The following is a 24065-nucleotide window of genomic DNA, read 5'->3' as shown; positions in this document are numbered from 1 at the left end:
TGGTGTCAGCAGTACTAATAATAACTGCTACAATTTGAATCCTCAGATCTTGGCTTCATTTCACCTGTTTAGAGGAGTTTCCTTGACCATTCGAACTCAAGCATATCGACTGTTACCTAATCCCGCATCCTTTTGGTCGCCTTAATATTTACTTTTCTCAATGCATACGCACCCTGTTATTTTGATGTATAATTGCTGATTATCTCTTTTTCCTCGCTAGACTGTAGACCCCAGGGAGGGAGGGATTAAGTCTATGTTATCGATGTATAGCTTTCATGACGACTAGCACATTGTAGTCCTTCAAGAATGTTTATTGAATGAATGAAACCTATTCACTTTCTTTCCTCTTCCCTGTTCTCCCTTCTTTGCACCCTCCCTTCCTTCCTTGTATTTTCTTCTATCTGTTTACTAATTGTTTTCTCTAAATGCAAACATTTATAGAACTAACAGTAACTAACGGAACACCTGGTTCATTGACTGAGAGTTTATAGCATACAAGACACCATGGAAGTAGAATAATGGTAATGCTAAGACATGAAGAAAACTAATTTTTATCGACTACCTTATCAGTATCTCTGCCGCACCCCTGCTCATGCAGGGACCTTATCAGGCTCTTTGCACACATTATGCTAAATCCTTATAGTATCCGTGCACGATAGACATTCTTCTGTCCACTCGACAGGGAAGGCTCTGAGATTTTGATAGAGTGCCCAAGATCCTATAGGTAAAGCCCAGTAAAGGTAGAATTAAGATGTAGAAAAATCTCTCTGAATCACAGCCTGTGTTTCTCAACTACTCTTTGTGGGTCTTTTAATGTTTATTTATGTTTGAGAGAGAGAGGTAGAGAGGGAGACAGAGAATCCCAGGCACGGGATTACCGATGTGGGGCTTGAATTCGCAAACCTTGCGATCATGACCTGAGCCGAAATCAAGAGTCAGACGCTTAACCGACTGAGCCACCCAAGCACCCCCTTCAACTACTCGTTCCTAGCAGTTTTAAAGAACTGAGGATGTGAGTATCAGCTGGCATGCTTGGATAAACAGGAGTGTTGAGGTATACAATAACATTGCTCCTGTGAGTCATGCTCACATTTTTAATTAAAAAAAAGTGTTAAATTTATTCTTTTGAAAGAGAGAGAGAAAGCATGAGCAGGGGTGGGGCAGAGAGAGGGAGAGAGAGAATCCCAAGCAGGCTCCACATTGTAAGTGCCTGATGAGGGGCTCGACCTCATGAACCGTGAGATCGGGACCTGAGCCGAAATCAAGAGTTGGACACTTAACCAGCTGAGCCACCCAGGCATCCGATACTGTGGGACATTTTTAATATAACCTTAAAAATAGCATCATCTAGCCACTGGAATCCCCCAATCTTCGAATTTAGAGAGCTAAATGTTCTCATGGGGGTTAGAGAATGGCACTTTTGGGCTCCCGCTGAATACAAAAGTCGTGACAACTACCTCCCTCTTCGGGTCACTGGAGACTGCATTTTTACTCTCCATATCTCCTTCCCTTTTCTCCTGGCAACAGAGGTGTTACATTTGGGGAAACTCTCCCCTCCTGGTACAGGCTATTCCCTCATTCCAGGAGCAGAGCATATGCACCAGGCCTAAGCTGACTGTGACATTGCATTCTCATAGCCACAAGGATGAGTTCAAGTCCAGGGCGAGCTGAGCTGGCCCAATCACAGTAAATCCTGAGGTCATTGTGGGTATCACAAGAAAAGAGACTCTTTACTCTTCTAGATTTTTCCATGGGGAGATTGGATCTGAAGGTGCCGGGGAGAGCCAAAGGCTTCTGACCCCAAAAGGTGAGCCGAGAGTTGGGGAGAATGTGATTCTTATTTACATTGTTTAAGCTCTGGGTCAGGTGTGCCTGAATTCTTTTTTGACTCAAGCCATTCTGAGTTGGGCTTTCTGTCATCTACATCTGGGACCCAATCGATTAGTCAAAGTGGGATGACATCAGGGCCATGCCTGCCAATGCTAAGGTGACAAGTAACCTTGAAAATTCAGTGGCTTAATAACAAAAAAGGTGCCTTTCTCGTGTCACAGTCTGTTGGGGGTTGAGTGAGTCGCCTACATGGCTGTTCCCCAAATATCGATTCAAGGTCTGGGCTGCTTCCATGTTTCAGCTATGCATCTGGAGCACACATCCTCTGAGGGCACCATTGCAAGGAAAGAGAGAGCAGTAGAGGGCAGATGGTTCACTTTAAAGTGCCAGACCTCAACGCAGGTTCCATCCTTTTCAGGGGAATCCACTGGCCTTAGCACAGTCCCATGGCCCCAAGCTAACTGCAGAAGAGGCTGGGGTGTGTCAAGGATCACGCTGGTACCCGGTGAACAATCTCACCCTCCACCACATACACTTTCTTGAGAACTTCAGTGGTTTCTGGGTTTCACAGTCTGGAGTCAGAATAAAGGCTATGTATAAAAACTCACTTTAAAAAAAAAAGGCGGGGGGCGCCTGGGTGGCTCAGTCGGTTAAGCGTCCGACTTCAGCTCAGGTCATGATCTCGCGGATCGTGGGGTCGAGCCCTGCGTCGGGCTCTGTGCTGACAGCTCAGAGCCTGGAGCCTGCTTCGGATTCTGCGTCTCCCTCTCTCTCTGCCACTCCCCAACTCACACTCTGTCTCTCTCTCTCTCCCAAAAAGAAATAAACATTAAAAAAAATAAAAGAAAAAAAAAGACAAACTCACAGATCCACCTAGAGATGCTCCTGAGAGAAAATCGGGGAATCTCCTATCTTCTCTGACGGTCAGGAGGCTCTGTGATGTCACCTAGAGGGTTTCCCTTCTGATGTAGCAGGTGTGTGACCTGCTCATCACTCATTGTCCCATTTCTGCCACACACAGAGCTGCTGTCTGGGTCTCCTACTGGAGGGTGAATTTAGCCCTGCACCCAACTACTTCCTTTTATGGACAGGGGCCCGGAGACTTCCGGTATTCTTCCATATTAATTAGGTTCACTTTTTCTCCATTGTATGTTCTGATTTTATGGGCTGCTCATCTGCTGGTCTCTGTTTTCTTTCCTCCCTCCTTCCCTCTTTCCTGTCTTTCTCTGCCTTCCTTCCTTCCTTCTTTCTTTCCTTCCTTCCCTCTTTCCTGTCTTTCTCTGCCTTCTTTTCCTTCCTTCCTTCCTTCCTTCCTTCCTTCCTTCCTTCCTTCCTTCCTTCCTTCCTTCCTTCCTTCCCATACACTGTTTTAAATTGTCAACTATTTCCACATATATAGCTAATTCCAAGATGATGGCATTTTCCCCCTTTTTTTGCCCTCCTACTCTCTTGACCCGTACCAGTAACCTACATACACTGGGGCCATGAACTGTATTCTAGGCCTGTATCCTGGGGGAAATTGCAAATTCCCTCCTGTGCCCCCAGCTCTTTGTCCACAACACTCTCTTGAAGTCCTTCCCTCTGACTTTCTGTTTGAGCTGGATGCCTGCAACCCTATAACCCTGTAAACCTTATCTCCTCCCTGCATTCTATTTAGAGGTATCTAACAGCAATTGACTGGGGTTTTATTAGTTCTTTGGGTACATTTTCCATTTCTCAAGGATCTCTCATCAGGGGTTCTTTGCCAGTAATTACCTTAGCTCTGAAGACTTGAAGGAGCTTCCTCTCAGTGTTGAGTGATGGGATTTCTTAATATGACTGCTTTTTATTTTTGGAGGGGAAAAATTAAATTAAATGTGCTGTTCCATACTAGGCTTATTTAGTCTGCAAAGACATTGGAATAATTCTGTTAAAATGAGCAGCCTTCTCGATCATTCTGTCCAGTCACACAAAAATGAAAAGGCTGCCGCGTATTTATCATTTCCCTGAGGGTATTTGCACAAAAAGGGTCATAAATGCACTGAAAGGACAGATATAATAACAAAGGCCAGTGGCATTGGGGTTGGCCATTCTCTGGAGCTTTACCTTCAGCAGGGGTCAGCAAACAAGGGCCTGTGGGCCACATGCAGCCTGCTGCCTGTTTCTGTAAATAAAGTTTTATTGGAACACAACCTCACTTTACATATTTTATATACATTTTTGTATACAATGGTTTACATATTTTTTTATAGCTGCTTTTGTGCTGTAATAGCAGAATTTGGCAGTTGCAACAGAGACTGTATATGCCCCCAACATCTAAAATATTTATTGTCTGGTCCTTTGCAGAACAAGTCTACCAATCCAATGAACAACGTTGATGAACAGATACATTATTTTTGGTAAGCATTGTAGAATTTCCGTACATCTAGTTGTTTTCCATGGAAACATAGCTTACCTGCATCATTTTACCACTTGTTCTCCGGCTTAACTGTGAAGGTCACATACAAGAGAAAGCTTTGTTTCCAAAGTTAGAGACCCTTTCCTACTCTTCTACTCATATCTCTTCTCAGTTTAAAAACAAAACAAAACACAATCAATCCCGGGAGAAGTAAAGAATAAATGATACTTCTCTGTACCACATCTCGTCCCCCATTTCTGGTCCTCCACGAGACCACAAATTCTCACACCCAAGTGGGACATTACTAGGGCCGACATAGAGGATGTAGCTTATTTTAATTTACTTAAAGTGATTTTCCCTCAACCGAAAGATGCTAGAGTATTTCTTCAGGCTAAAACCTCTTTAGCCTCTGATATCTGGCACTCAGCAATCAGCCTAACAATCATGCTGAAAACTTACCACTTCACGACTATTTATGTCAAAAACAGGGATGCTTTCAGTGAAGATCAGTTTCACAATTAGGTAATTGGTGTGCGTGACTTTCGTCTACTGTTTCATTTTGGAAATTGACTTGAATGAGAAAAAAAAAAATGAACCCTTTCTTTCTTTCCTTGATGGCAAATACTGGAAGATTTCCTTGATGCCCAAGTTATTTGTAGTGTGAGATTAAGAGAATTCAGGGGCCTTGAGCTCACCTGTGAGAAATTACATGGCGAGATATATATGATTCTTCATTAGCAGGCATGAGAAGTAATATCACATGAAAAACAATTCCCTTTTCTTTCCATCGCTTAAAGGAGCCAAAACTAATGTTAAGAGTGTGGAATTCTCTTCCTGGGCCATGACCAATAAATAATAGTAACAAGAATAGCGATGGCTGATATTTGTCGAGCACTTACTACGTGCCTGACTGTGCTCATGGTTTACATACCTCATCCATTAACTATTCCCCACAGCTTTTTAAGGCGGCTGATATTTATTCCCATCTTACAGACGCGGAAATGGCAAATTTGAAACTGAAACCCAAGTCTGTCTGATGGTAGCTCAGGGATTTTTAACTGGAGGTGATTTTGCACCTCCCTCCCCTCCAGGGCGCACTTTGCAATGTCTGGAGAGATTTTTGGTCACAGCTGGTTGGGGATGGGCTCCTAGCCTCTAGTGAGTGGAGACCAGGGAGGCCTACATCCTATGTTGCACAAGATAGCCCCCCCGATGTAGGATAATCCAGCCCCCAATGTTGATAGTGTCAAGATCAAGTGAATTGTTCTGGAGTTTGCACAATTACTAGAGTCTTGTAAGTCTCTAGATTTAGAGGATGTCACCAGGGTTTCTAGCTTTCTTAATCCCAGGGGAGCAGTTTGTGACCACCTCCTTCCATCCATGTTTCCTGAATTACCTTCTTCTTTCTCTTAGAAAAAGTCTTGGGGGGGCACCTGGGTGGCTCAGTCGGTTAAGCATCCAACGTCAGCTCAGGTCATGATCTCACAGTTTGTGGGTTTGAGCCCCGCATCGGGCTCTGTGCTGCCAGCTCAGAGCCTGGAGCCTGCTTTGGATGCTGTGTCCCCCACCCTCTCTGCCTCTCCCCACTCATGCTCTGTCTCTCTCAAAAATAAACGTTAAAAAATAAAAAAAAAGAAAAAGAAAAAAGTCTTGGAAAATAAGTGAGATTTTCCCAGTAGCCACCAGTTCCTTGTTCTACATACAGTTGATTAGATCTCTCTCATCCTTCCTCCCCATGAGTTTCCAGGGTCCCATTTACAGACTTTCAGCATGGCAAACGCAGGCAACTACCTTTGGAGAACAGAAATACCACTGCTGTGATTCAGTCAGCCATGCTCCTTGGTCCTTCTGTTATTTTGTGTTAAATGTCTTAACCTGTCAGTGAAATGCCTGCTTGAGTAGGTGAAGGCACATGGCAAGAAATGAGAAGCCAGAGGCCAGTTCTCCCCAAACCTAATTCACGGTTCTGACATGCAGCACAGCCGGGCTATGTCGATGGCTCTCTTTTCACCAGGGTTTACCTTCCTCTGGCCTCAGTTCTGTTCTCCACAGTCCACCCTCAAATCTCACATCGTGTGAGCACCGAATTTATCCAGGGCCATGGCAACCTTTCCTTAGTGGGCTTCTCTGAGCTGCTCCTTCCGTGGGGCTGAGTTCCAAATCTCTGATCTCAAGCCAGATTAGAATTTCAGAGCTGATGATCAACAGCGCATCAAGCTTCTTTCATAGTCCATATCCGATTTTCTACCCAAAGCTGGCGGTTTTTATAGGAAAGAGGCTTCCGGGAAAGAAGCTGTTACAAAGCAGAGTTGTTGTTGTTGTTGTTGAAGTGTATCTCTGCAACTTCCAGCTCCTTTACTTACCTAGTCATGAGGCAACTTGATGTTTCCCTCAGTTCTTACAAGTGCATTTAGCGCTGCCTCCACAGCAGATCAGCAGAGAGCGCCATGTTGTGGGTATGGCGCCATGGCAGCCATTGTGGGGAGGTTTCTGCAGAAACATAAGGAGTCTTTGCCCTTGGGGGTTTTGCACTGTGCTTGAGGAAATGGGATCTAGGCACCCGCAGGGAAGGTGAGATAACTAAACAAAAGGTAAACCATACTGGAAAGCAATAATCCAAGAAGTGGCAAGCAGTATATACACATTTTTTTTTAAATTTTTTTTTTTAACGTTTATTTATTTTTGGGACAGAGAGAGCCAGAGCATGAACGGGGGAAGGGCAGAGAGAGAGGGAGACACAGAATCGGAAACAGGCTCCAGGCTCTGAGCCATCAGCCCAGAGCCTGACGCGGAGCTCGAACTCACGGACCGCGAGATCGTGACCTGGCTGAAGTCGGACGCTTAACCGACTGCGCCACCCAGGCGCCCCTACACATTTTTTTTTTTAAAAAGATATGGCCCATTGTTCAGGAAGAAGAAAATTTGCTCTGGTCTTCAAGAGTGTTTTGACGTCTCCGGGTAGAAGATGAGGTTTGAGGGAGAAAACACATGCTATGGGGAAATTAGAAAAAGAAAAGTCGGTATATGTCAAATGCTAAAGGGAAAATGTGAAGGGGGGGTTCAAGGTGCCGTGTGCTGACCAGTGACAGTGCAGGGGCCACCAAGGAGTGGGTAGAGGTAAGCCTACAGGGGTAGCAGGGGCCAGGCCGCAGGGAACCTAAAATCTCATTCCATCGTGATGGAATTGGAGCTTTATCCCATAGACAATGGGAAGTCTTGAAGCTTGCATCCAAATTAGAACCATTTCTTGAATACCTTCGCTTTCACTCATGGCCCCCATCTAATCCCCGTTCCAAAAAGCGGAAACAGACTTATTCTTCTGAAACAAAAATCCAACCCTGTCATTCCTTCCTTCTGCCAGATGGTTTCCTGCGGCACTTAAATAAAATCCACGTTCCACACTGCAGCTTCCATGGTCTTGTGTGATCTGGCCCCACCTCATTTTAGGCATCTGTGCCCCCAGATTACAATGTCCCAGCCACACTGTCCTGCTTGATCCCATAAATCTTATTTCTACCAAGGAACCCTCTACTTGCTAAGCCTCTGGCTTGGACCTTCCCTCCTCTGGATTTGTCTGTGGCCAATTCCTTCTCCACATTTCCCCTCCTTGAAGTGTTGTGGTTTGATTCTGGTATATTTTTCACAGCTCTCAATACTGTCTAAAATTACCATATATATTATATATATATTTATATATATTGTTTATGTAATATGTATACTATGTAATTTAATTAGTCAATTAATTAATTTGCTTCTCCACTAGGAACTCTGTCTTGATTATCCTAGTATATTATGCGCTCATCCTAATGCTTAGTATGGTGCGTGGCATAAGTAAGTTACAATAAATATTCGTTGAGGGGATGAATGGATGGGGTAGAGATCGACATAGAAAGATGAATTATGGAATAACATTAATTCATCCATCCCATATTTATCAAGGTATTCTTTGCTAGTGGCTGAGGATACAGTGCTAAAGAAAAGAGATATTCCCTGCCACCATGGCGCCTCCAGGTAAGGGGGCCATCGTTTAGCAAATGACGTCAAATGCGGTGAATGCTATAGGAGAAAAGACGCAGGTGGCTAAGGCAATGTACAACAAGGGAAGCTCTTCTAGACCATGGAGTGTGGAAGACTTCTCTGAGACCCACATTCTGAGCAGTTTGGTGAGGAAGGAGGTGGGCTAAGAGAAGGCTACTCCAGGTAAAAGGAATAGCATGTGTAGGGCAGCAGGATAAGACACCATGGATGTACCCCAAGGACCAAAAAGTGGCCAGGATTCCAGCTTCTGACAGGGTTCCAGGGTGGAGAAAGCAATGTCATGAAGTCATAGAGGCCATCAGTCACCAAGTTCTGAAGGAAGCCATGAAAAGAACTTTAGATTTTACCCAGAGTATTAAAAAGCCATTGAAGAGGCTTGTGATCAGATCTGAGTTTTCCGCAGACCTCTTTGGCCTTTGTGTGGCTTGTGGACACCAAAGGGAGTGACGTGCAGGGTGATGAGTTGGCGGGTAGCTGCAGTTGCCCAGGTGAGAAATTAGTAAGGTAGTGGTGGTAGAAGAAAATACTCATATTTGGGAGATATTTGGAGGTAGACATCTTCTCCATAATTATCCGGATGCGTGAGGTGAGAGATAGAAGACCAGAGGTCTTGTCTTTCGGCCTCAGTTTATGGTTCCTAGGAAACAGATGGACAGGTAGTGTCATTGGCTAAGATTGGCACTTTCCTGGAAAGAAGGTTAGTTCAATTTGGGATATGTTGAATCAAGGTACCTCGAGAGGGGCACCTGGGTGGCTCAGTCGGTTAAGTGTCTGACTTTGGCTCAGGTCAGGATCTCGCGGTTCGTGGGTTCGAGCCCCGCGTCGGGCTCTGTGCTAACAGCTCGGAGCCTGGAGCCTGCTTCGGATTCTGCGTCTCCCTGTCTCTCTGCTCCTCCCCCGCTCACACTCTGTCTCTCTCTCTCTCTCTCTCAAAAATAAATAAACATAGAAAAAATTAAAAAAAAAAAGATACCTCGAGACGCTTGATTTCCCATTTACGGAGATGTTGAATTGGAAATAATAATCAAGGAATGGCATAATGGTGGTCAGCTCCAAGGGGCAGCAACAAGAATGGCAAAGAAAAGATGTAAGGTTTTTTTTCTTCCCCATGTGCTTGTAAATAACCCTCTCTCTCCATCCCCACCCCCCTCAAAGGCCTAGCTGCAATCCTAGATATTAAACATGTGAATAAAATCCCAATCTTGAGTAGGCAACGGGAGGAAAGAAGGAATTTCTGAAAAAAGCCTGATTCACTGTTCATGTTTGCGCCAAATTACTGTATTTAAAGGGAGAAAAATATGATTTTCCAAATTATGAAAAACACCTTAAGTGTCCTTTTAAAACCGTAATAGATTCTCTCCTGCAAAGAACATTTTTGCACTGCAGAAATTAGTATAAATGTTGCTCTATTTTATGGCATAGGGAGACGAGGAAATGTGGCTACCAGCTTTTTATTAAACTCTGGACAAATTGGGGAGGATGTTTCCTGCTATTTGAAAGAAATGACTGATCTTGTTTTGATTTGGAAACGTTGAGGAGGTCGCGGAAGGAAAGCTGCAGAAACGGCTTAACACAGCTCTGGGGTGCATTTGGCAGGAAGTTTAGTGTGGGTTTTTTTCACGGGGAAATTAGGGGAAAAGGTGACTTTTATTGCTGAAATTAATTTTATTGCCGCACTAACTAACCCTCTTCCTCCTTCCTCCTTGCTATCACACAGAGATAAAAAGGTGACGAGAAATGCCTTTTCAGACACCATGGCTTCTCGTAGTGGTTGGAGATTCTGGCAGCCAAATGTTAGGTTTGTAAATATAGCCCAGAAAACTGCAAAGCTCCAAACAGATACATAAAGAATGAGGAATCTGATTAAGAAACGAGCATTTATATTTTTACTGGGTTTTACTTTTAACATAAAACATCTTGAAAAAAGTTTTATGATTTAGCATTTATGAATGACTAGATTTTAAGAGAATTGTAATATTTTTTTAGGGTATTTCAGCTCTATGAGTTATTTCTTGTAGATTCAGATAATGACATTATAAATCTTTCTGTGGAGGCAATTACTAAGGCAGAAATAGCCTATTCCCCATTGGCTCTTAGGTTCAGCTTACTGACATATTACAAGCAGGCTTACCGTGGTCATTAAAAACTGATCTGGGATTTATTGTACCTCTTTAAACTCTCAGTACTTTGAGAAGTATTGAACAGAAAGGAATACAAAGTCAAGTTACAAAGAAGGCCAGCAAGGCAATCAGGAGAAAAGCAGGTTTAATTTATCCACCCCAAACCACCACAAGTATCATGAAAATGGAGCATGAGGTTTTTCACAGAGGCAAGGACACGCTTGCTGAGTACGGATTTTCATCTGAAACAGTTTCCAATATAATGTGAGAATTGAGACTTAAAGAGACGTTGGTATAAGATACCACACAAAAGGTAAAGTGGGTTTTTTTAACCTTACGGAGAAGGGCCCCACCTGGAGACGTGGAGCATCACGGAAGGAGAACGATCATCTCTGGCCAGCAAGGCATCCGATGCTCCCACGACGAGGGCCACGTACGTGTGGGTGGAAATAAACAAGAGCTTTCGCGTAGCGTAGACATCTGGATTCCCTCGTTATCTTACTCACCCCGAGTCACTGGTCTCGTCAATCTGCTTCTCCCCAGATGATATCGGAATACCTTTTCTGGGAAAAGCTATGCCCAGCAATATTCTAAGCAGATGTGTTCTATCAGCACAAAGACGTGGAGGTGAGGGAAATCACAGTTGGAGACAAGGCCGAGCAAGGAGAAAGACTTTGTGAAGAAATGCGTTTAGGCTCGACCCTTCATCCACAGAAATCAAGGCGAGGCAGTTATGGAGAGGGCACCAATGAGTTCCTTCTTCCCAGAGGTGCTTGTTGAACTCTGTGGACCCCTTCCCTCTTTTGAATGCAAATCCAGAGACAACTTGAAAATGCTTTTATCACCTTGCACAAGGCACCAGGGGAAAGTGTTGGGTTTGTTTATTTTACCATTTGAGATTTTTCTCAATGCTACCGTCCGGTGACATGTTCATCACCTTTAAGGCAAAATACTTCACTAAAAATAGAACAAGAACACCCACCACACCTCCATACTGTTCTGTTTGTCTAAAACCCTGCTTTCTTCCCATTCCTCAGCTCTCGACTCAGATGCCACTGCCTGGGTGAGACCTTTCCAGACCTTATACTCGCGTTCCATCCCAGTCACCTTACGGGGCATCCTTTCTGTTTCTTTACAGAGCTGGCCAACTTTTTCTGCAACAGGTCACACAGCAAATATTTTAGGCTTTGTGGAGCACACAGCGTATGTCTTAACTAGTCAGCACTCCACGGTGGCACAAAAGCAGCACGGATGATGCATAAACCGCGTTCTAATAAAACTTTATTTACCGGAACAGTCTGCGGGCCATTGTTTGCCAACCCCTGCTTTCAGAGAAACTAAAGTCTGAAGTTTTTGTGTGCGTTTCTTTATTTTCCAGATTTTTATGTTTCCCTCCATTAGAATTTGGGATTCCTGAGGCCAGTGGTGTAATCTACTGAGGCCGTCACTATCTCCTGAGCACAGAAAGGCTAGTACCTATTAGGTGTTCAATAAATACCTGCTGAATAAATCAACCAAATGTCTCTGTTAAGTGGTGGTTGTGCTACTGTACTCTCTTGTTGTGAATTACAAAGCGAATCCATACTTTCTTTGAAAATAACTTAATTTTTAAAAGTTAAAGACCTTTGGTTTATTTGCAAAACAAAATGTTGGCATTAACATACCCTGAATTAATTTGGGGTTTGCCTTACGGTTTGGTTCAAACCTTTAATTCAGGTTTCCCTCAGATCAGATTGAATCAGATTTGAAAGCTTCAATCCATAACACATTATTTCAAGGATTTCATGCAAATATCACAGCCCATGGAAATTTAGAGCTCCATAGCTTTAAATAGGTGTGAGTTCTGGTTGGCGCACTTACTAAAGAGTTCCATTTCTTTTTTTTTTTTTTTAATGTTTGTTTATTTTTGAGAGAGAGAGAGAGACAGAGAGTGGGCACAAGCAGGGGAAGGGCAGAGAGAGAAGGGGAGAGACTCTGAAGCAGGCTTTGCACTGACAGCCCGATGCGGGGCTCAAACTCGCAAACCCTGGGATCATGACCTGAGCCAAAGTCAGACACTTAACCAACCGAGCCACTGCCCCTAAAGGGTTCCATTTCATTGTTGTCTGCATACCAGGTCAGCCTTCTGTCCTTCTGTCCTTATGTTCAACCGTAGGTCCTAACATAGCCTATCAGATGAAATGGTTCTGTTTTCTGACAGTTTGAGATATTAAAATTCTTCCCACAGTTTCAGACATATTCTTTTTTTTTTTTTTTATGTATTTTTGAGAGAGAGAAAAACAGAGACAGGGACAGAGTGTGAGCCGGGAAGGGGGAGAGAGGGAGAGACCAGAATCTGAAGCAGGCTCCAGGCTCTGAGCGGTCAGCACAGAGCCCGATGCAAGGCTCGAACTCACAAACTGTGAGATCACGACCTGAGCCGAAGTCAGACACTTAACCGACCGGGCCACCCAGGTGCCCCTCAGACGTATTCTTTATTCCTAATCCTGGTACATCCGGAACTCTTATTGTGTGGTTTTCCAGTTAGACTTCCCGTGTATGTGTAGTGATTATGGAAGACAGGCGGAGTTGTTTGAAGGGGTATCATTCCAGTGGAATTAATTTGCGAAGCTCCTTGACTGGAAATCTTCATGGAAATGTAGCTATTTGTACTAATTATGTTATTTCCATGTGTGAGCTGGTTTAGAAACCAGCATTTGACATTTTTTTCAGAGCGGGTTTACCGGACTCTTCTTCTAGGTGTCACTGAAGAGTTTTGGATTTGGCAGAAATCACATGAGGTATAGCAAGATACCTCCCTTTTCTTTGATTCGGTTCACCACTAAGAAAAGTAGCTTCACTAGAATGGGAGGAGAGAATTTTGCTGCCCTCTAAGACTCACTTCCTTTATAAAAAATATTTTTTCCTGGGGCGCCTGGGTGGCTCAGTCGGTTAAGCGTCCAACTTTGGCTCAAGTCATGATCTCGCGGTTCGTGAGTTCGAGCCCCGCGTCGGGCTCTGTGCTGACAGCTTGGAGCCTGGAGCCTGTTTCAGATTCTGTGTCTCCCTCTCTCTCTCTGACCCTCCCCCGTTCATGCTCTGTCTCTCTCTGTCTCAAAAATAAATAAACGTTAAAAAAAATGAAAATATTTTTTCTAATGTTTATTTACTTATTTTGATAGAGTGTGCATGAGTAGGGGAGGCAGAGAGAGAGAGAGAGAGAGAGAGAGAATCCCGAGCAGGTTCTGGACTGTCATCTGACTGCCTGATGGGGGCTCGAACTCATGAACTGAGGTCATGACCTGAGCCAAAATCAAGAGTTAGACGTTTAACTGACTGAGCCACCCAGATGCTCCAAGACTCGCTTCTAATTGAGGAAGGGTTCTGGTGGATCTGAGCTCTCCTAGACAGCCCTCTAAGCCAGTAGCATGCTCGTTGATTTGCACTTGAACAATAGTAAGATTTTGTTATTGTTGCTAAGTATTGTATTCATTTATTTTTTATTGACTTCAGACATTTGGAAAGTCATTGGTAGGTCACAATGAAGAATGAGGGGATGTCAGCAATGTGAGCTCAGTCTAGGTGTGAGTGTAGCAGTCATGTGTTGACTTTCAGTTTCCTACCATCCCATTGCATGGTTAAGCTGGGAGTAGGGTTGGCCTCTCTTTCCTCATGCTAGGTAGTCCTCTAAGCCTTTAATTATGATTGTCCACTCTGTGACATGGGACCCAGATTGGGCCTCTCCTAATAGGGGACTCATTATCTGCATCACTCTGCTTGTCCAGTTATCGTGTTAACTAGTTGAGCCGCCGAGGGTCTTTTCTGGAAATGGCAAGTAGACATTGAAGAGAAGAAGTCTGCTTTCCATGGGGGTCTCTGAGCTTCAAGCCAGGGATCCTGGGGAGGAGGGGGTGTGGGGTCATCTCCTCTACCATCCAAGCAAAACTAAGTAGGGCTAAAATGGAGAAGAAGAGGGAGCCCAGATACCATCATTTGAACTTCTGGACCAGCTGTACCCGAAATTAACTCTGCCCCTGGACTTCCCAACTATATGAGTCAATCAGTCCTCCCCTTTTTAACTCAGTCCTTTGATTTGGGTTTTCTGCCATTTACAACCAAAAGAATCCTGGCTAATATGGCTATTTCCTACATTCTTTTTTTTTTTTAACGTTTTTTATTTATTACTGAGAGACAGAGCGTGAACAGGGGAGGAGCAGAGAGAGAGGGAGACACAGAATCGGAAGCAGGCTCCAGGCTCTGAGCTGTCAGCACAGAACTTGACATGGGACCCGAACTTAAACTGCGAGCTCATGACCTGAGCCTAAGTCAGACACTAAGCCACCCAGGCGCCCCCATAGTGTATTCTAAATAACACTTACTCTCGTACAAACCCCTTTGGATATTACACACTTGAGTTTTAGTAGACAGCTGTTTTGTTTTACCTGCTCAATATTCTTTCCCTTTTGACAATAGAATCCCTCTGTCCAGTGGAGAACCCATCCCATCTGGTTTGGGTAGAGTTTATACCATTCATCCAACCTTGACCCCTGCACCAAAACCTCCAGAAGTGAATATCCTGCACAAACTGGTCAGAATATCCATTCTCTGGCCACAGTGATTGTTTTAGAGATGGACACATGATCCAGGTTTGGCCAGTAAGAGTTCTCACAAGGATTTTTGTCAGAGCTCAAGGAAAAGATGTTCTCTCTTTCTCTCTTTTTTTCAATATTCATTTTTGAGAGAGAGGTAGACAGACAGAGTGTGAGTTGGGGAGGGGCAAAGAGAGAGGGAGACAGAATCCAAAGCAGGCTCCAGGCTCTGAGCTGTCAGCACAGCGCCCGACGTGGGGCTTGAACTCACGGACCGCGAGATCATGACCTGAGCCGAAGTCGGACGCCCAACCGACTGAGCCCCCCAGGCGCCCCAGTTTTTCCTACATTCTTAACTTTAACCTGCTCCTCTAACCAACAGCTCTGTGATATAAAGTTTTACTCTAGCAAATATCTTTTAAGCAATTTAAGCGTAAATGAATATTCTGACATTTTATTCTACATATTCATTGTTGGGGATCTGTATAAAATGTAAAAACTGTTTAATTGCTCATAAGAACCTTAGTATTTCTATAAAACAGGTTCTTAATTAGAGAGATACATCAGACTCTTCTTGAGTTACTGATTCATTTGATTTGTTTGGAGTAGACCAGGTGTGTGCTTAAAACAACAAAAACCGCCCAGATATGCCTGGTTGAAAACCACAGCTCTATAGGTTTGATGACTTATTTATTAATAGCATTTTTATTAATTCCTGGATTTGGACCCTACAGATTATTTTGATTGAAGTCTCTTTTGCTAGCCAAAAGTCTCAAGGAGAACTCAGCTTGGGTCTTGTGCCTATTGAAAAATATTCTTTGTGGCCAGAGGGGAAGAAAACTCTATTTAGTGTGACCTGGGCCACCCATCTTTGAAACAAAGAGAACCGTACCCCCCACCTCCTGCCCCGCTGCCACCATATGAATTGAGTACGATCTATTTGTAGGGTGAAGACAGCTGTCCCCAAAGAACAGGATTTTGGTGAAATAAAGTAATATAACACAGGAATAGCCAAATGGAAGCCATGCATTGGGCAGGTGTGGGGGAAGGAGGACGGAGATTCCATGCCTTCTCCGGGCACTCGACCTTCCCAGCATCTCCATGTTTCCCAACCTTCAGTTAGGATTTTTGTGGAGGCTTCATTATGTATGTGAGATTGATTAAATCATTGAGATTGAACTCAATCTCCAGCCCCTCTCCCCTCCCCTGAAGGTTGGAGGATGGGACAAAAAGTTTCAGCCCTCTAAACTAGGGCTAGTTCCCCTGGCAACTGGTGCCCCCATCCTTAAGGGTTTTCCAAAAGTCACCTCATCAACATAAACTCAGGTGTGGTTGAAAGGGGCTTGTTATGAATAACAAAAGATTCTCTTTCACCTTTATAACTACTCTTATCACTTATGAAATTCCAAGGATTTAACAGCTGTGGGCCAGGAGCAAGGACAAAGACCTAGTAATGTTGGCTCAAAACCTAGACTTGGCTAATCACACTCATCTCAGACCTTTGAGCCCAAACTGTTGCAAAGAGGAACAGTGTAGACCCTTGGCTGCATTAGCCAGTGAGGTAGATAGAGAATCTTACTTGAGATCATTTTTGGGTTCTCAGGTAAGGCAGACCTGTCTTCCACTCGTTGAAATAATTTTGGTTTTGTCATTAGTATAATCACCGACAAATTAGCAGGAATCGAATGGCTCATGGCCTCTACCTTTCAGGAATTATTCTTTAGACATAGGGAGGTAGGATACTCTGCTTCTCTATGAAGTTCATCCCTTAACTTTACGTCACTGCTGTGGAGCTGACAGATACTTTCGTCTAGCTTTTGTTAGTTGTTTGTTTAATTTGGTTTCTGTTTGTTTGGTGCTACTGATTTTGCGTATGTATGAACTATCATACATTCTTCCCGAATCGTTTTATTTCACGGAATGTTTTACTATTTTGGAAAGAGTAAGTTTCATCAAAGTTGACTGAAATATACTTTTTTTTTGGTAAAACTCATCCAATTTCTCATTCATGTGCATTATAAATTGGGAACGATATTGCATTATGGAGTGGAGGAATGCCACGCCCCCACTCATCCCGCCACCAATAGATTTCATCATCAACTTTTTATACAGGGAGACGGCCAAGGCCACTGGTCCCATGGGGGTCCTAAGAGTGAGTGCATCGGGGAAGGATGCGGTGCATTTGCGGAACTTGTTTTGTTCTCTGTCTCACCTATGCCCCCCTTCTCTCTTCTCTCTCTCCCTACGGTGGAGATTTCTTCCTTGGACTCACCCTTTGAGCATTCTGAATGCTTCTGTCCCGAGATGCTGCCTTTCTTGTGGCCACAAGCCAGTGGAGAAAGACCTGATAGGCATTCTGCCCCCATCCCTTGAATTTACATTCTCTCATCCCCTACACTATTCCATTGTACATATACAACCAGGCTGCCTGAAGACATGGGGAAATTCTGCAGTGAAGGCAGACACAGCAGGGAGAGTAAATAGATTCGCAACTCAGGTCATGGTCTTTGGTCTTAATATGATTCTGGTTGATTGTTCGTTGAAGAGAAAAACAAATGGAGAGCCTCCAAGTCACTACCGCAGCTCTTAGTATGTCAGCATCCGAAATCACATTTTCGGAGTTAGCGGATTCTTCATTTATTTCACAAATATTCATTCCCGGCCACTTGCCCGGCGCATTTCGTCTGACGGCACTTTGTGCAAGAATGGCGGCCTCCTTGCCCTCGCGGAGCTTGTAATCTAGCCGAGGAGACAGAGCAAAAACTGATGAGCACAGAGCATCAGTGAAAGGCTTGTGAACCGTGCTCACTGCTCGGGATGCCGAGAGAGAACATAGGCAGAGGGTGGGGCGTGCTCAGGGAAAGCCTGTTAGGGGATGTGACCTTGACACTGACACCCCTCCATGGGGTAAGGAAGAGCAGAGTATCGCGGGCAACAGAAGAACGCGTCCAAGGCAACCGTCCAAATCACAGCCAGAATAAAGCGAAAATTCCCCGAGCATATCATTCAGCAGCAATTGCAATCATATGCTGCTGATTGGCTCAAAAGAAAGTGGCAAGAGGTCTGGAAACTCGTCCTGACCATGCCTTCCCGGTGCCAGGATGTGTGCATGTGCGTTTGCTCAAGCAGCGCTGTTTTTCCACTTCCTCGTTTTCCTAATGCCATCACGCAGCTGCCTCACCTGATGCCAGTCTCTAAATGAGGCAGCAGCTCTGGATCCAGGGAAACAAAGGGGAAGGTTGCCATAGTAACAGAGGCCAAGGAGAACCGCTCCTCCTCCCGCTCACCAGAGTCCCTCTCTCCAGGGAAGGCTGTGGAGACGCCCCTCGGCCACCACGGTCTTCCCAGCGGTGGGGCCGGCAGGGTCTTGCCCCGGCACTCAGCTCGTTTGCCAACCACATGCCTTACAGCAGCTCAGGGGGGTTACCCAGTCCTCAGTTGCCAAGCGGTTGCCAGTTCGATGTTTCTAGAGTGGATCTATTCCTTTGGAATCATTTCCTCATTGCTGCTGCCCCTTTCTCTCCCCGTCAGTCTCCGTGCACATAAAAGATGCAGCACCCTGTGTCTGAGACACAGTACCCCGCCGCCATGTACCGGGCAAAATCATAGCGTCCCCTTGCCGTACGGTGGTATGAGTCGTTGACCAAAGTTCTATGATATATCGCTGTTCCCACCGCGGGGAAGAGTGATTTCTTGAAATATTCATCATGTTCTGATCAATTTGAACAGATCATGGCATCTGTAAAAAGATAATACTTGACAGCAAATGAATTGAAGCTGTTTTAATTGGACTGAAGTTCCCTTGTGGGAGTTTAATGTTTTTTTAATTGACATTTCCAGGAGTCTATCCCAGCGAAGTGGGGGTCTCCTGATGAAACGCCAGCCTCACCCACTTTTGCCTGCTCAGGAATGACTCCTATTTCCAAGTGAAACCAAAGTCTGACTTCACACAGTTTTTCTATTCTAGTGCTTGGTCCTCTTGGATGCTGCTCTGAACTTTTAGAGACTACTTCCTGGTCCATCATTGCTTATGTTTTCAGTTGTCTTTGGGGATGCAGGAAAGAGACATGCGTTAAGAGCATAGAGTTTGGAGTCTTGGAACTGGGTTCTGAGGCGAGTTCTATCGCTGTCTGGGGTCAGAGGTTGGCCAAGTTCCTTACCTTCTTTTTATTTTTAATTTTTTTAATGTTAATTTGTTTTTGACAGAGAGAGAGAGAGAGAGAGAGAGAGAGCGAGCAATCACAAGCAGGAGAGGGGCAGAGGGAGAGGGAGACACAGAATCCTAAGCAGGCTCCAGGCTCTGAGCTGTCAGCATAGAGCCTGACGTGGGGCTCAAACTCATGAACTGTGAGCTCATGACCTGGGCCGAAGTCGGCCGCTTAACTGACAGGGCCACCCAGGTGCCCCAAGCTATTTATTTTCTGAGCAGCCTCAGTTGTGCATCTGTGGAATGGGTGTACTAATGGGATCTATTTCCCAGGGTTATTTATGGAGAGGGTTAAATGGGTCAGCGTGTCTCAAGGGCTTAGTGCAAGGCCAAGCATAAATAAATAGTATTTCATGTAATAATAAGTAAATAATATTTATCACCAAGACGGTGACAGACGGGACGATGGTGGTGAGAGTGCCCACCTCATCTGTGCACGGCACTGTGGGCTCCCCGAGGACAGCAGTCAGTCCCTCTTTCTTCAAATCGCACGTGGCGATGTTAAAAGATGATTAGTATTAAAAAAAAATAAAAAATAAATAAAAGATGATTCGTATTAAAAAAATAAAAAAAAGATGATTAGTATTTATCATAACAAATGCTTAAACATTATTTAATTAAACTCCATTAATGAAGGAGTTTATTTCTTCTTCATCCCAATTGTTAACAGTAGCCCACCCCCCTCCCCCCACCAAGTTCAACTTTGGTTCTGATAGGAATTTTAAGAAAAAGTGCAATAATTTATTTTGTGGGGCCACGCTCCAGTGTCCCCTTACGCTTCATCTGGCAAAGTGCTTTTTTATTTCTCGCTGCCACCAATACCAGAACTTCTGCTGCTGGAAACAGATGAGGACTCTCCACTCCATGTGGAACTTGCTTTGTGACAGTCGCTAATCCTGCTTGGCTCAGCAGTTTGGAATGGCGGATCCCATAGAGAGCGTTCTTCAGCAAGGAGCGAAAAGCGACGTGTGAATGTATAGAAAATACTCTCAAGGTAGTGTCTTAGCCTTTGGAAATGCTTCAAATTGTTACCTGGGAGACCTTAACTACAGGGAATCCTTCAGAAGCGTTCTGTCCTCAGCCGTGACACTGGTAAGGACTCTAACTGGGTAGGAGGCTGTCCTGTGGAAGAAGAGGTGGTTCTCAAGTAGGCGTCAGGTGGGACAGACAGCTTGGTCCATGACAGATGCCCGTTTCCCTGACAAGGGTTCAAAGACCCCTAGAGATGCGAGACCATATCCTCTGCGTGGGAATGTTCCGAGGCTTAAGGTACTGCCCTTATAAATAAAATTCTCTCTGTAGGAAGGGGATGGATCCGTGTGTCTAGGCAGTTGAGGGAATCACAACGGATGCCTTAAATATATTGCTCGAATTGATTTTACAGAGCGGAAGAACGATGTTTTCTTGTTCTGATTGAAAACAAGTAAGTATATCGTTTAATTTGAAGCTGAAATAATATTAGCCAATGTGTGAATGTTAGCTCAACTTCTGGACACTGCTCTCTGTTTTACTGAGTACATATAGGAAAACGCATAGGTCTTAACCGTACCGCTCAGTGAGTCTGACAGATGTGTACGTCCGTGTAACAAACACCCCGAATAGACCAGAATTTAGCAAACTGCAATCCCGCGGCCAAATCTAGCCGGTGGAGTGTTTTTGTGTGGCCTCTCAGTTAAGAAGGGATTTTTACATTTTTCAAGGACTATTTTAAAAAGAAGAAGAATATGCAATAAAGACTGTATGTAGACCTCAAAGGCTAAAACATTTACTCTCTGGCCCTTTACAGAAAACATTTTCTACCTCCTACCACATACTACCATCACCCTAGAAAGTTCCCTCATGTTCTGCCGTGCAGTGGCAAAGACTACTCTGATTTCTATCCCCATAGACTAGTTTGGCTGTCTCTTTTTGCTTTTATTTATTTCTGAGAGGGAGAGAGAGAGAGGGAGAGAGAGAATCCCAAGCAGGCTCCTATTAGCACAGAGCCCGATGCGGGGCTTGAACTCACGAACTGTGAGATTATGACCTAAGCTGAAATCAAGAGTCGGATGCTTAACTGACTGAGACACCCGGGTGCCCCGTGACTGTTTTTTTGAAGTTCACAAAAATGGAATCATGTAGCATATGTCCTCTTCAGGGACTGGATTCTTTCATTGAACATAACGGTCTGGAAATACGCTGTGTTCCTTGGTGTATCACTAGCTCATTCCTTTTTAGTGCTAAGTATTATTCCATTATACGACCACAGACCCTGTGTGTCCAATCTTCTGCTGATGGACACTTGAGTTGTCTCTGTGTTGTTTTTCTTTTTTCAGTATGAATAAGGTGCAGTGAACATTCTTGTACAAATCTTTTTATAAACATGGGTTTTCATTTCTTTTGGGCGAAGACCTAGGAGTGGAATTGCTGAATCATAGAGTAGGTGGATTTAGTTCCTAAGAAAGCGCTAAATGGTTTTCCACAGCGGTGACAGAGTGCGTGTGACACAGCCGTCAGGAATGTGTGAAAATCCTGGTTGTGTAACCTCACCGGGATTTAGTAGCGCCGGTTGGTAATTTTAGCCATTCTGGTTGAGTGCCAGGCACTGTTTGGAACGCTTTAAACTGATTCGGCTCCCCCACCCCCACCCTCACCAGCTCTGGGAGGTAGATGTTCTTATCTCCCCCCGTTTTACAAATAAGAAAACTGAGGTCACAGGGGTTCAGGAATTGCCTGAGGTCACACAGCTGATGAGGGACCCGATGAGTCTGGCTCTCGAAGCATGTGTATTGAGTTACTATGTTATGCTGTTTTCTAAGCCCCTTGAGATTTATCCTGTCCCCACGATTACTTGAGACTCATTACAGTCCCAGTACCATACAGCACGTGGCCTGTCATCGGCAAAAGGTGCTGTGTATGACAGTGACGAAAGGGACTGCAGGTAGGTGTCCTGCCCGGGTGGTGAGCAGGGCTCAGCTCGGTAAGCAGGCCCAGAATGGAGCACCTGTTTTGTTTCAAGTTTATTTATTTATTTTGAGAGAGAGAGAGAGTACAAGGGTCAGAGAGAGAGGGAGAGAGAGAATCCGAAGCAGGCTCTGCACCGTCAGCACAAAGCCCGACGCAGGGCTCAAACTCACGAACCGTGAGATGATGCACAGAGCTGAAATCAAGAGTTGGACGTCTGACTGAGTCACCCAGGTGCTCCTACCAGCAACCCTTTTACGAGGGGTTCAATTCATATTAGTTTAGTTAATACCTTGTGTGGAAATGTCTTCCATTTAATAAGTTTTATGGAAAATGAGAAGGTTTTTGTTTTTTGTTTTGTAGCTGGTAAGAAGTTCAAAAGGCAGAAATAGAAAATCCCATTTTCTTGTTAGTCAATGATTTTTTGATTATTTGCTTATTTTCACTGAGACGGCATTCCTGTAATATAAAACCAAGCATTTTATTTTTTATGTTTTAAAAATTTTTAAATTTTCATTAAATCCGAGTTAGTTAACATCCAGTGCAATATCGGTTTCAGGAGCAGAATTCAGCGATTCATCACTTCCATCCAACACCCGGTGCTCATCCCAACAAGTGCCCTCCTCCGTGCCCACCCCCCATTTGGCCCATCCTCCCACTCGACACCCCTCCGACAACCCTCAGTTTGTTCAATTTAGTGGCATTTAACACAGTGACAGTGTTGTCGAACCAGCACATTTAATCCTAAAACATTTTTATCACCCTGAAAGGAAACCTGTGCCCCAGGTTAGCAGTACCCCGTGCCCCTTCTCCCTGTCCCCCTACCTCCTTCCCGGCTCTTGGCGACAACTAGTCTGTGTTTCCACAGGTTTACCTGTTCTGGATGTTTCATATAAATCCTACGATATGTGTGACCTTTGATGTCTGGCTTAACACCTAGCATAATGTTTTCAGTGCTCAGCCAACGTTATAACATGTATCAGCACTTCATTCCTTTTAATGGTTGAATGCTATTCAGTTGTAAGTAAAGACCACAATTTAGTTATCCATTCGTCAGCTGATGACCCCTTTGGTGGTTTCTACCTTTTGGTTGTGACGAATAGTGCTGCTGGGGACAGGAAGGTACCTATATTATTTGACTGGATCATATACACGTACAGCTATCTGTACAGATATTTGAATACTTGCGTTCCATTCTTGTGGCTACATACAAGGTCAGTGCTTTTGAAACTGTGGTCTATGGAGATAAATGAAGATACCCAGTGGTGTTGGTGGGAAGGTCCCAGGAACTCCCAGGTGTGCGAACCACTATGTATTTCCTTTATACAAAATGCAACAGTAGGAAAGTCTCTTTGAGGTTAATATGAAGGCGACATCATTTAAAACTTGTTTATCCATGTGGGAAAAAAGTGACCAAGAGTTTATTTCAAAGCTCAGTGAAGCCTATAGTAATCTGCTAAATAAAAATGCTCCACTGAGAACCACAGACGCCAGAAGACTGCTCCATACGTTCAGTTTTCCCAAGCTCTGTAGGGCATTCTCTCCTGACGTTCCCGCAATGCCCTCGCTGGGGCAAATACACCTCCTCTCAGCTCAGACTCCCAGCTAACACGCGGGATGCGCCGTTCAAGTTGAATTGCAGAGAGGCAGCAAGCGACTTTTCATAGAAGTGCGTCCAAAATATCGCATTGTTTGTTGTTTACCAAACAGTCAAATTGAACTGGGCCTTCTGTATGTCTCTCTGCTAAATCCGGCAGCCCAATTTTGGTCGCACGGAGACAGGGCGTCCTCGCGGCCGTGAATCCTAGAAGATACTCTATCAGCAGAGATGCTTTGCCCACTCATTCTCCTCTGAGAGAACCATTTCCCTTTCTATATAAATAATGTAAAAATTTGGAGATAAAGTATGTGGAGCGTCAGGAAGGTGAAATGGAGCCTTTGCCACGTAAAGTGCTTTCTCTCTCTGGCCCGAGTTCATTAGC

General features: G+C 44.4%; 2 long non-coding RNA genes across 6 annotated transcripts in view; both read left to right on the top strand.

The window, feature by feature from the left end:
- Positions 1-24065, top strand: part of LOC111559754 — a 496575-nt gene that overhangs the window by 248213 nt on the left and 224297 nt on the right. The window lies entirely within an intron of this gene.
- Positions 7977-24065, top strand: part of LOC123384266 — a 36682-nt gene continuing 20593 nt past the window's right edge. The window contains exons 1-2 of the long non-coding RNA XR_006595071.1: positions 7977-8733; positions 19966-20232. This is a non-coding gene — a long non-coding RNA (uncharacterized LOC123384266). The remainder of the gene's footprint in view (positions 8734-19965; positions 20233-24065) is intronic.

The sequence above is a fragment of the Felis catus genome, chromosome A3 (genome assembly GCF_018350175.1).
Source record: "Felis catus isolate Fca126 chromosome A3, F.catus_Fca126_mat1.0, whole genome shotgun sequence".
Lineage (NCBI taxonomy): Eukaryota > Metazoa > Chordata > Mammalia > Carnivora > Felidae > Felis > Felis catus.
This window is presented reverse-complemented; position numbering and strand designations above follow the sequence as displayed.